This window comes from Phyllobates terribilis, unplaced genomic scaffold, assembly GCF_046119375.1.
Source record: "Phyllobates terribilis strain yellow unplaced genomic scaffold, ASM4611937v1 Scaffold_4__5_contigs__length_816908805, whole genome shotgun sequence".
Classification (NCBI taxonomy): domain Eukaryota; kingdom Metazoa; phylum Chordata; class Amphibia; order Anura; family Dendrobatidae; genus Phyllobates; species Phyllobates terribilis.
Window position 1 is genome coordinate 676,933,240 of NW_027362764.1, and position 12,709 is coordinate 676,945,948.

The 12,709-nt window shown below is 41.7% G+C and overlaps 1 non-coding gene and 3 pseudogenes across 1 annotated transcript; all 4 read right to left on the reverse strand.

The window, feature by feature from the left end:
• Nucleotides 1–2,354: 2,354 nt before the first annotated feature.
• LOC141268413 (5S ribosomal RNA) lies at nt 2,355–2,474 on the reverse strand (annotated as a pseudogene).
• Nucleotides 2,475–10,105: 7,631 nt separating this feature from the next.
• Nucleotides 10,106–10,225, reverse strand: LOC141267531 (5S ribosomal RNA; annotated as a pseudogene).
• Nucleotides 10,226–10,845: 620 nt separating this feature from the next.
• On the reverse strand, nt 10,846–10,964 carry LOC141266687 (5S ribosomal RNA). Its single transcript, XR_012320715.1, has one exon. It is a non-coding gene; the product is annotated as a 5S ribosomal RNA (ribosomal RNA).
• Nucleotides 10,965–11,906: 942 nt separating this feature from the next.
• LOC141267708 (5S ribosomal RNA) lies at nt 11,907–12,026 on the reverse strand (annotated as a pseudogene).
• Between the last annotated feature and the right edge of the window lie 683 nt (nt 12,027–12,709).

Sequence of the window (12,709 nt, forward strand, 5' to 3'; positions counted from 1 at the left end):
CTAGAAGGCCAAATATTTTTTCAGAGGTAGATGCAGAAAAAAATTATATTCAGTTTGCAACCTGATGGAGGTCAGTATAGATGGACTAATACAACAAGTCCCACACACAGCTAGAAGCCCAATATTTTTTCAGAGGTAGATGCAGAAAAAAATATATTCAGTTTGCAACCTGATGGAGGTCTGTATAGATGAATTAATAGAACAAGTCCCACACACAGCTAGAAGCCCAATATTTTTTCAGAGGTAGATGCAGAAAAAAATATATTCAGTTTGCAACCTGATGGAGGTCTGTATAGATGGATTAATAGAACAAGTCCCACACACAGCTAGAAGCTCAATATTTTTTCAGAGGTAGATGCAGAAAAAAATGTATTCAGTTTGCAACCTGATGGAGGTCTGTATAGATGAATTAATAGAACAAGTCCCACACACAGCTAGAAGCCCAATATTTTTTCAGAGGTAGATGCAGAAAAAAATATATTCAGTTTGCAACCTGATGGAGGTCTGTATAGATGGATTAATAGAACAAGTCCCACACACAGCTAGAAGCCCAATATTTTTTCAGAGCTAGATGCAGAAAAAAATTATATTTAATTTGCAACCTGATGGAGGTCAGTATAGATGGACTAATAGAATGATGCTATGCCCAAAAGATTTTACTTCACTAGGTGCAGTAAAAAAATTGGTATTCTATACACAGGTGGTATATCTTGCAACACAGATAGGCTACTCCACTGACTAACACACTCTGCAATAGGCCAAAAAGGATTAGCATTGCTAGATTCAGCCAAATGCTGTGAAAAAAACTTGCACAGCACTGGCACAGACCTGCCTGGCAAAAACTGATAGGAACTGATGTAACCTAGTCCTGAAAAGGACTCCAATTACAATTAGTCTTTACTCCCACAATCTATCTATTTAAGAGCACAGACCTGCCTGATTAAAGTCGTAGGAAATGCTGTAACCTAGTCCTTAAAAGGACTGCAATCACAACTATTCCCTACTCCCAAGCTATCTGTAGATTTGTGCGAAAATTGGCTTGAAATTAACAAGGTATAGCGCACACAGCAACAGCGGTGCCGTCTAACACGCAGCTGCAGCAGTGAGAAAATGGTGGCGACGGGGAAAATGGCTTGGTCTTATAGGGCAAGGACATGTGACATACACTGCCAATGACACATGCCCTTGCTTGTGTGAAAAAAAGCACTTCGCTCCGTGTGTGCGCTGCTGATAGGCTGACAGATTGCACCTCCCCACTGCAAATGCGGGAAAGAGAAAAAAAAATGGAGATCTTCTTTGTTACTGCAGATATCCATCCCCTGCCCCTCCCCCCACCCCGCTGTACACTCAAACTGCGTATTAACATTAATTTTCATCATTACTGAGAAAAAATCCAGTTATGATTTTGGTGCACGAACAGTTATCGAACATAACCTCGAACAGCCGAATTTTTCTCAAATTGTTCGTGTTCGCCGAACGGCTCGAACACCGCCCAAAACAGCTCGAATTTGAGATTGGCGAACAGTTCGAGTAGAACAACGCTCATCTCTAGACACAACGCCCCACTCAGAGCCGCTGAGCTCACTGATCGGCTGCAGCGCTGTCGACGGAACGTCAGCTTCACGGCCAATACCACAGGCCGGGAGCAGAGGCGAGACTCACCGGTAGACCCGGGTAGGGTGAGCAGAGCGCGGTTAGTTGCTTTCTAATAGCCTGCAGCCGGGGATTAACTTTTAATGAAAGGGAACAATCCCTTTGACTGTCTGCAGCGCGCCACACCTAGGAAGTGCACTCTCACACACAAGCCAGCATGCACACATGCTCGCACGTGACAACACCCCCTATCTGCCCCTACAACCTCTCCGTCACCATGCATCAGACTCTCCTGCCTGTTTTATGATTTCAGGGCCCTAGCAGGAATCAACTCCCCCCCTCCCCAATTCCTTCCACACCTTCCTTGCCTTCCTTGCACTGAGGTTAGCTCTTTGGCAGCCGTCTGGCTTGGTTACACAAGCTTCTTTGCAGAGATACATGTTACTTCTGCTGGCCCTCGCTAGGCGGCCGGCATACAAAACCTTCCCTGGGCACCTGCTGAAAGCCTGGCCCCTTTACGGCAACAGGTGCTTTTAACGCCATCATTTCCACACGGCGAGCTGCGGAGTCAATAAGCACTCCTAGCCGTGGCAAGGAGCTCGGTGTCAGGCCTGCGTTAAGGCGGCGGGGTAGTGTACTTAGCTGCCAACTGGCTCAGAGGCCTTGGGGCTTCCATCATCTAAGTTACTTAAGGTCGGTGTCCGGCAAGGCGCCGTTCCATGCTAGCCGAGCTGGGCAGTAGGGCAAAACGTCATCAAAATGGTCTACAGCACCCGGTGTTCCCAGGAGGTCTCTCATCCAAGCACTGTCCAAGCCCAGCCCTGCTTTGCTTCCGAGATCAGAAGAGATCGGGCGTATCCAAGGTGGTATGGCCAGTAGACGCTGCTTGATCCATCGCCCGGCCAGCCTTTCTCAGGATCGCTTGGTGGCGAGCAATCTGGCCGTGACGGGGCAGGCTCCGAAGGGTCCATGCAAAGGCTGTGCCGTCCCTACAGGTGTGGTTTGTTTAGCAGTGATTCACCCGCCGCATCAGGTGTCTTCAAAAATGTCTGGGCGCAGGGTCTCCTGCAGGCTAAACCCTTCATCGCGGTAATGTGACAGAAAGAGCAAGCTGGTCCCGTAACTTGGGGGCGGAGCGAGACGTCCAGGGGTGAATGAAGGAAGAGGGTGAGATGGTTGCCAGTGACTTTGAGCTGCTCTTCAGGGGGAGGGTCGTGTTGCCTGCAAAAGACTTCTGCTTGGGGTTACCAGTTGTTGCCTCCAGCCACCCGGGAGACGCTGGTCCTGGTGAAAAGGAGCCTAGTATTAAAAGTAAATAAGCAACAATGCTTGAGGCCCACGGTGATCAGAAGGATGCTGGTATTTTGCAGAGATGAAATAGCGCAAGAGAGAAAGCAAATGAAAAAAAAAAAAGAGAATGAATGTGTGCACTTGTGAAAGGGAATGGAAAAAAGGCATAGAAGAGAGTGCCCCCTGCTGGTGGAAGGAAGGAAAAAGCAAAAGCCTACAGCACCTGGCATTCCCAGGCGGTCTCTGTTAAATGGTTAGTTATGGAAATGCATTTGGAATGTTAATCGATAATCATTTTTCTGAGTTCTATGCCTCAGCCATCGTGTCTAGTTGACATGCGCTATTTGTGTGTGTATTTTTGGTTCACTACCATATGTAGAACAGGTGTCCATACGACTGGCTATAAAAGCCCATGGTACAGAAAGGGGGGGCTCTCTTGCTCTGCCCACCCCACAAGACACAGAATCTTCATGCTGAGAAGCAGATGACATGTAGGCCTGGACACATGCTGGACAAAGACATGATTTACCAGCCAGGATCCAAGGAAAGATGGGTGAATCTCATCAATTAATGTAATTATGGACAAATGGACAATTACTTTATAACTAATTATTGTATGTACCTGCTGCAATCTGATTCTTTTTAATGGACAATCCAAGAATAAATAGATACATTTTTTTATAAGAATATCGTGATATTGATACTTTGAGAAGTCCTCAGTAGAAAAAAATAATACAGGAAGAGTATTATTTTACAATGGTGAGCCAGCCAGTTCTGTTTTTTTGTTTTTTAAATTAAGTAAGTGAATTTCTTCCGTGAACAAGGGGGAGTCCTGACGAGCTGAACAGCTGTTGTTCACGTGTCAGTAAATTCACTAGTTTGTCACGAGAAGCAGAAAGGACCTACAGACTGAGGAAAGACAGGAAGCAGAGGTACTAACAAGGAACAGAATCACACAGGAAAAGAATCAGACGAACTGAAGACAGGACGTGCTGATAAAGAGAAGCCAAGGAATCTTAAGGTAAGCAAAATATGGATATAATTTCTTCTTTTGCTAAACAAAGTAATATTTAATTTCAAAGTTAATTAACGAGATGACATAGAAGTTTTGTGGCTCAGTTTATACAAAGAATGTGAATTGCAGAATTTACAGTTAACTTCTAAATTGGTAAATAGAGACAAACAGAAATTGAGAAATATTCTACATTTGGTAGATTTTTTTCATAGTCTTGAGTTAGAGATTTCTAAGCAGGAAAATAGTGTAGAAGTGTCAGACGGTGATACTGATTCTGACTGTAATGTGGAAAATGAACAAGAAGTAAGACACGTGTCTGTAACTGAAGGTGACCTTGGGTCTGACCAAGAGACGGACATACAGAAACCTGACATGGGAGGAGACATGACTGACATACGAGAAACCGACATACTAGGTGATGTGGGAGGAGACGTGAGTGACGTAGGAGGAACGGACATACAAGAGCCACTAAAAATATCAGAGAATTCTGGAATTACCCAGGCTCAACTCCAAATTAAAATGAGGAAAAATTTGCTGAAATTATACAAAATCATGCCAAAATATGATGTCAAAATCCATGCCTGTAGAAATTCAGAGACATTTGATAAATTCTCTGATAAGTTTGATTTATCCATTGAGGAGAGGAATCAATTATTTAAAATATGGATTCCTGTGACATTGTCCAGACGTTTACATTTAATGCCCTGTGAAAATGACTCTCCTAATGGATGGGAAAATGATTCGGACAGATTAAGATATTTGATTCATTGTGTCACAAAGGATTTTCCCAACATAGAAGATCTGCAGAAACTAAGGATTGGTAGGAAGGAATGTACATATACATTCATGTCCATATTTGAACGGTTGTACAAAGCTCTCATCAAAAATGGAAAAGTACAACATATGATAACAACTTTTGTACAAAAATTCAAATTCCTAAATTCAGTTTCCCAAGTTATGGCATCACAAAAAAATTCATTATTTGAATGTGCGCAGATGCTGGATTCTGTTAGAAAACATGAGAATCGTGAAAAGAAAATAAATCAAGCTAAATTTATAAAACCAGGAAAGGTAAAATCTTACCAAAAGCCAATATCAAACTCTCCTAGACTGAGTCATCCCCATAGTGAACTCTATCAAATACGCAGAAGATTTCATATATGTTATAAGCCATATCAGCCAGTGCAAAGATCCATCTCTCCACAGAATGAGTTAATTCTCAGTCAGAACTTTGATTCTCTAAAAAGGAAAATGGCTGAAACTGATGGACAGAGACAGGTGAGACGACCAACTCACAGTGACGTCATGGAATGTGGACAGAAGAACAAGCAGTTCTCTGAGGTTTTGAAGGATAGAAAAATGTCTTTCCTAAATAGGGCGTTCCTGGAGATATTTGAGAGAGACAGAAGATTTGGTTTAGGGAGTGGCTAAGGAAAAACTGTAATTATAATGTTGTATCAAAATGTAATACAATGTCTCAATATTTATTTATAATCTTATACAGTAAATTGTAGTTACATAGTTTCTAATAGTTCATATATATATATATATATATATATATACACTTGTCTAAGTAGAGATTGCGTATAATTGTATTTATATATACGTTTATAAAATATATATATATATTAATTAATAAATTAGAACTTCATATATATAAATTTAAGTAGCAATATTTTGAATTACATTAGAACCAACCAATATATGTATAAGATATTTAAATAATTCTGTTTCTGTATGAATTTGATGTTTAATTTTATTTTCTTATATTTCCTTAGAGTTTTCATTCCAAAGCAGGATTTGATCAAAGAACTCTAAAATGGATTTATTTCTTTATTCACACAGGAAGTGAAAAAATGGCATGATTTTATGCGTATAACTTTTTAAAATAATAACAATATATCTAGTTGAACTATAATATATATGTAATACTTATTAATTCTTTTGTGTTGCTAATATTTTCTGTGCATGAAATGTTCGTGCAAATTAAAGTAGCTTTACAGCATGACGTGTGACAGCTGCGGCCTTTGAACTTTGAGCTAATAGTATAGGATCCCATTCATTATATGTTCAACTGATGTAACTTAAGACCGGGCAGCCAGTGAAAAAAGAATCTAAGACAAGAGTTTTTTCAAGTGTCTGAAATTCCAGTGACTTACTCTCATATTATATAATATGTACTTGGGGAATATTCAAAGAAATATAAAGATATTCAATTGATATGGCAATGCGCATTAATAAATTGGGATACAACAATTTTGGGTTAAATATATATAAATCTAAAACTTCATATGTGGAATGTTTGAGTTGAACAGATCTGTGAATGTCAGAGTGAAGGTGACAGATGAGTAAATCAGCAGCTGCTAAGTGTGATTGAAGTGACAGAGGCCTCGTATGTTTGAAAAAAAAAATGTTTCTTTATGTGAAGGTACAAAAATATATTTAATTCTGAGGAAATTATAATACATAATTAGGTATTACTGTATCTACATATATATATTTATATATTTCTTTAATAATTATTATTTCTTGATTTAACTAATAGTGGATAAGGGCAACCACACATCAAAATGGTTTACAAAGCAAATTTATATTTAGAATAATTTTCCACATGATAATATTCTTGAATAACTATAATATTATTTTTAATGGTTACTTAAATAGGTACACACCTCTCTTTAGTCAAATCTATGCTACTCATCGATATGAAATTTATGCACAATATTTCTAGAAGAATAATTATTTTTAATTTGGTTCTGATATATACATAAATTTTATAAAATAATATTTTTGGTATTAAGGGGGAAAATGTGTTTTTGATCCTGATTACATAATCACTTTTGATCAATACTTATTTTCCACACATTTTAATAAAGAAGAAATAATAATAAGGTACTATGGTATAATTAAGAAGGGTATTACATGCAAAGTTGCATAATTTAATATTTTTTGGTGGTACAAGGTTGTGACAAATATGAAATCATCCAGATAATGGAGATATAAGGGTATTTTTTATGGAGAATATAATTACTCTGCATTTGTCATTAAAATTTAAAGACCTTATATTTATTTTTATTCTTATTTTTACTCTTAATTTTATTTTTCATTTTTTAAATTTTATTCTTACTTTATACTTCTTATTTTTCTATTTTTTCATTTTTTAATTCTCATTTGATTTTATTTCAGTTCAATATCTCAATTGAGAAAACACATTAATATTTAATAAAGTAATGTCTAATACAAGAGTATTGCTTCATTAAATATATATTGCTAAGGAAAAAAATGTTTACATTTTCTGAGTAAACACAACAATTCATTCATTCATTTATTCATTCATTCATTCATTCATACATTCATATATTTATTCATTTTGGTTCAGGAGTATACATTCTTTGATATTCTTGGTTTAATAAAGATATAAAAACTTGTGTTTTCAAAATACACTGACACCTATGGGTTGGAAAAGGTAATTACACCTATGACATGAAAATGTTCTATCATATGGAGAACTTGATTGATAATGAATTATTATCTATTATTGTTTATTAATCCAAACATGATTTATTTAAATATTTTGATAATAATTAGATGGATATTACTGATTGCTATGTTACGCTGTGATATTATAGGTTAGGAAAAACTGCCAGATTTGGTATCAGATTAGGGAATGAAGACTTCAATCAAGACATCGCAATTATGAATTCTATCTTAATAAAGACTTTTAATTTTTATAAATCAAAGAGATTCTCAAAAGTTACAAGAAGAAGCAACTGATATCCGTACGTCTCAGAAGGTAACAGGTGTGAATCCTGAGTGTTATAATAGACTGTGTCCATTACATACAATACAATTCACACCACTGATCACCAGGACGGCAAAGGACGATGATCCTATATGTACTGTGTTGTGTTTAAGTTTCATCACGTTCCAGTGGTTTCTTATCACCTGCAACGCTTCAATGAAAGCTGGTGAACAGGTAATACCTGGCATATGTGTCCTGTATATAAAGGACTGAGTACTGGTTATGGTGCTATATAAAGCAGGAAAGTGTCAAGTTAACCCTTGCTTTACTGACCAAAGACATCACATCTGTTCCAAAAGTGACACGAGACCAGTGCGGACACACGGAAGATTCCAAAGACGATCCAACGTAAGTCCAGGTGACACTGCACAGATATTAAAGCTACATTTCATCCATGGACTTTGTTTTCTTATCAACTGACACACATGATCTTTCTAATAAAGAGTACAGTTTATGGACTGAACAATAATGAACACAATTATGGACTGTACAATATCTACATGCTGTAATTTATTTCAAAGGAGTTTTCATCTAAAGACTGTGTTATAAAAGAACCAAGAAGAAGACGAGACGACGACCCGATGACATCAGATGATGACGATTGAACCCGCGATTGCTTCAATTTAGATATAGGGAAGTATAATTATACATATTAAATGAATATTAGTCACGGCTTACCATTACGTTTATTCACATCATTATATAACAATAATCCGATATTGATACTATTATTACTATTATTATTATTATAGAAATTTAATGATATTTAAAAGGAAGAAGGAAAGAAAAAATGATTGATGAATGTATCTTCTTTTGAGAAATTTCAGTTAAAGTCCTTTTATTCTCAAAAAAGGGGGAAATGTTAAATGGTTAATTATGGAAATTCATTTGGAATGTTAATCGATATTCATTTTTCTGAGTTCTATGCCTCAGCCATCGTGTCTAGTTGACATGCGCTATTTGTGTGTGTATTTTTGGTTCACTACCATATGTAGAACAGGTGTCCATACGACTGGCTATAAAAGCCCATGGTACAGAAAAGGGGGGCTCTCTTGCTCTGCCCACCCCACAAGACACAGAATCTTCATACTGAGAAGCAGATGACATGTAGGCCTGGACACATGCTGGACAAAGACATGATTTACCAGCCAGGATCCAAGGAAAGATGGGTGAATCTCATCAATTAAGGTAATTATGGACAAATGGACAATTACTTTATAACTAATTATTGTATGTACCTGCTGCAATCTGATTCTTTTTAATGGACAATCCAAGAATAAGTAGATACATTTTTTTATAAGAATATCGTGATATTGATACTTTGAGAAGTCCTCAGTAGAAAAAATTAATACAGGAAGAGTAATATTTTACAGTTTCCCATCCAAGTACTAACCAGGCCCGACCCTGCTTAGCTTCCGAGATCAAATGAGATCGGGCGTGTTCAGGGTGGTGTGGCCGTAGGCAGAGACAAGCCTCTCACTTGCTGCTTTTCTACTTTGACGTCTGGCTGTTGGCTGCCCTTTCCAGTGCTCAGCAAGACCAGGTCCTTTTGTGCTTTCCCTTCTCTTCAATTTTTTTGCTGGCTTCCTTAAAAGGTCTTGTAGACACAATGCCCCACTCAGAGCCGCTGAGCTCACTGATCGGCTGCAGCGCTGTCGACGGAACGTCAGCTTCACGGCCAATGCCACAGGCCGGGAGCAGAGGCGAGACTCACCGGTAGACCCGGGTAGGGAGAGTAGAGCGCGGTTAGTTGCTTTCTAATAGGCTGCAGCCGGGGATTAACTTTTAATGAAAGGGAACAATCCCTTTGACTGTCTGCAGCGCGCCACACCTAGGAAGCTCACTCTCACACACAAGCCAGCATGCACACGTGCTTGCAAGTGACAACACCCCCTATCTGCCCCTACAACCTCTCCGTCACCATGCGTCAGACTCTCCTGCCTGTTTTATGATTTCAGGGCCCTAGCAGGAATCACCACCCCCCTCCAAAATTCCTTCCGCACCTTCCTTGCCTTCTTTGCACTGAGGTTAGCTCTTTGTCAGCCGTCTGGCTTGGTTACACAAGCTTCTTTGCAGAGAAACATGTTACTTCTGCTGGCCCTCGCTAGGCGACCGGCATCCAAAACCTTCCCTGGGCACCTGCTGAAAGCCTGGCCCCTTCACGGCCCCGGGTGCATTTAACGCCATCATTTCCACACGGCGAGCTGCGGAGTCAATAAGCACTCCTAGCCGTGGCAAGGAGCTCGGTGTCAGGCCTGTGTGAAGGCGGCGGGGTAGCGTACTTAGCTGCCAACTGGCTCAGAGGCCTTGGGGCTTCCATCATCTAAGTTACTTAATGTCGGTGTCCGGCAAGGCGCCGTTCCATGCTAGCCGAGCTGGGCAGTAGGGCAAAACGTCATCAAAATGGTCTACAGCACCCGATGTTCCCAGGAGGTCTCCCATCAAAGTACTGTCTGAGCCCAGCCATGCTTTGCTTCCGAGATCAGACGAGATCGGGTGTATCCAAGGTGGTATGGCCAGTAGACGCTGCTTGATCCATCGCCCGGCCAGCCTTTCTCAGGATCGCTTGGTGGCGAGCAATCTGGCCGTGACGGGGCGGGCTCCGAAGGTTCCATGCAAAGGCTGTGCCGTCCCTACAGGTGTGGTTTGTTTAGCAGTGATTCACCCGCCGCATCAGGTGTCTTCAAAAATATCTCGGCGCAGGGTCTCCTGCAGGCTAAATCCTTCATCGCGGTAATGTGACAGAAAGAGCAAGCTGGACCCGTAACTTGGGGGTGGAGCGAGACGTCCAGGGTTGAATGAAGGAAGAGGGTGAGATAGTTGCCAGTGACTTTGAGCTGCTCTTCAGGGGGAGGGTCGTGTTGCCTGCAAAAGTCTTCTGCTTGGGGTTACCGGTTGTTGCCTCCAGCCACCCAGGAGACGCTGGTCCTGGTGAAAAGGAGCCTAGTATTAAAAGTAAATAAGCAACAATGCTGGAGGCCCACGGTGATCAGAAGGATGCTGGTATTTTGCAGAGATGAAATAGCGCAAGAGAGAAATCAAATGAAAAAAAGAAAAGAAAATGAATGTGTGCACTTGTGAAAGGGAATGGGAAAAAGGCATAGAAGAGAATTCCCCCTGCTGGTGGAAGGAAGGAAAAAGCAAAAGCCTATAGCACCTGGTATTCCCAGGTGGTCTCCCATCCAAGTACTAACCAGGCCCAACCCTGCTTAGCTTCCAAGATCAGACAAGATTGGACGTGTTCAGGGTGGTTTGGCCGTAGGCACAGACAAGCCTCTCACTTGCTGCTTTTCAACTTTGAAGGCTGGCTGCCGGATGCCCTTTCCAGTGCTCAGCAAGACCAGGTCCTTTTGTGCTTTCCCTTCTCTTCAATTTTTTTGCTGGCTTCCTTAAAAGGTCTTGTAGACAGAACGCCCCACTCAGAGCCACTGAGCTCACTGATCGGCTGCAGCGCTGTCGACGGAACGTCAGCTTCACGGCCAATGCCACAGGCCGGGAGCAGAGGCGAGACTCACCGGTAGACCCGGGTAGGGTGAGTAGAGCGCGGTTAGTTGCTTTCTAATAGCCTTCAGCCGGGGATTAACTTTTAATGAAAGGGAACAATCCCTTTGACTGTCTGCAGCGCGCCACACCTAGGAAGCGCACTCTCACACACAAGCCAGCATGCACACGTGCTCGCACGTGACAACACCCCCTATCTGCCCCTACAACCTCTCCGTCACCATGCGTCAGACTCTCCTGCCTGTTTTATGATTTCAGGGCGCTAGCAGGAATCAACCCCCCCTCCCCAATTCCTTCCGCACCTTCTTTGCCTTCCTTGCACTGAGGTTAGCTCTTTGTCAGCCATCTGGCTTGGTTGCACAAGCTTCTTTGCAGAGAAACATGTTACTTCTGCTGGTCCTCGCTAGGCGGCCGGCATCCAAAACCTTCCCTCGGCACCTGCTGAAAGCCTGGCCCCTTCACGGCCACGGGTGCTTTTAACGCCATCATTTCCACACGGCGAGCTGCGGAGTCAATAAGCACTCCTAGCCGTGGCAAGGAGCTCGGTGTCAGACATGCGTGAAGGGCGGCGGGGTAGCGTACTTAGCTGCCAACTGGCTCAGAGGCCTTGGGGCTTCCATCATCTAAGTAACTTAAGGTCGGTGTCCGGCAAGGCGCCGTTCCATGCTAGCCGAGCTGGGCAGTAGGGCAAAACGTCATCAAAATGGTCTACAGCACCCGGTGTTCCCAGGAGGTCTCCCATGCAAGTACTGTCCAAGCCCAGCCCTGCTTTGCTTCCGAGATCAGACGAGATCAGGCGTATCCAAAGTGGTATGGCCAGTAGACGCTGTTCGATCCATCGCCCGGCCAGCCTTTCTCAGGATCGCTTGGTGGCGAGCAATCTGGCCGTGACGGGGCGGGCTCCAAAGGGTTCATGCAAAGTCTGTGCCATCCCTACAGGTGTGGTTTGTTTAGCAGTGATTCACCCGCCGCATCAGGTGTCTTCAAAAATGTCTCGGCGCAGGGTCTCCTGCAGGCTAAACCCTTCATCGCGGTAATGTGACAGAAAGAGATTGCGCACACATACCAGGTACAGGTAGACTATCCTTTGGGGACTTACTGTCATGTTATATAGTAAAGTTTATGTATAATTTAAGGTCTCTATGTGCCATGTGGTATATTACAAATGCTGTATGCTCTAGCCAGTTCAGGTCTTTTGGTTATTGGCTACCATATGTATATCTCACCTGATCCTGAGTGTTTCCACCTAATGTGTGCGCCATTTTTTTTACTTTGCATCTTATGTGTGTTATCCTACCCCCATTTCTAATAAATTTATACCTTTTTACCACTATGGATCATCCTTTTTTTTTTGGGCTTCGGCCTCCTCCCCCCTCTTTGTGTAGTGTTACACTATAGATATGGAATACATTGTGCGTACTAGGGCTACTATTACTATTTTGCCTCTATCTATTAAGCTCCTTTGTCCAGAGATGAAATAGCGCAAGAGAGAAAGCAAATGAAAAAAA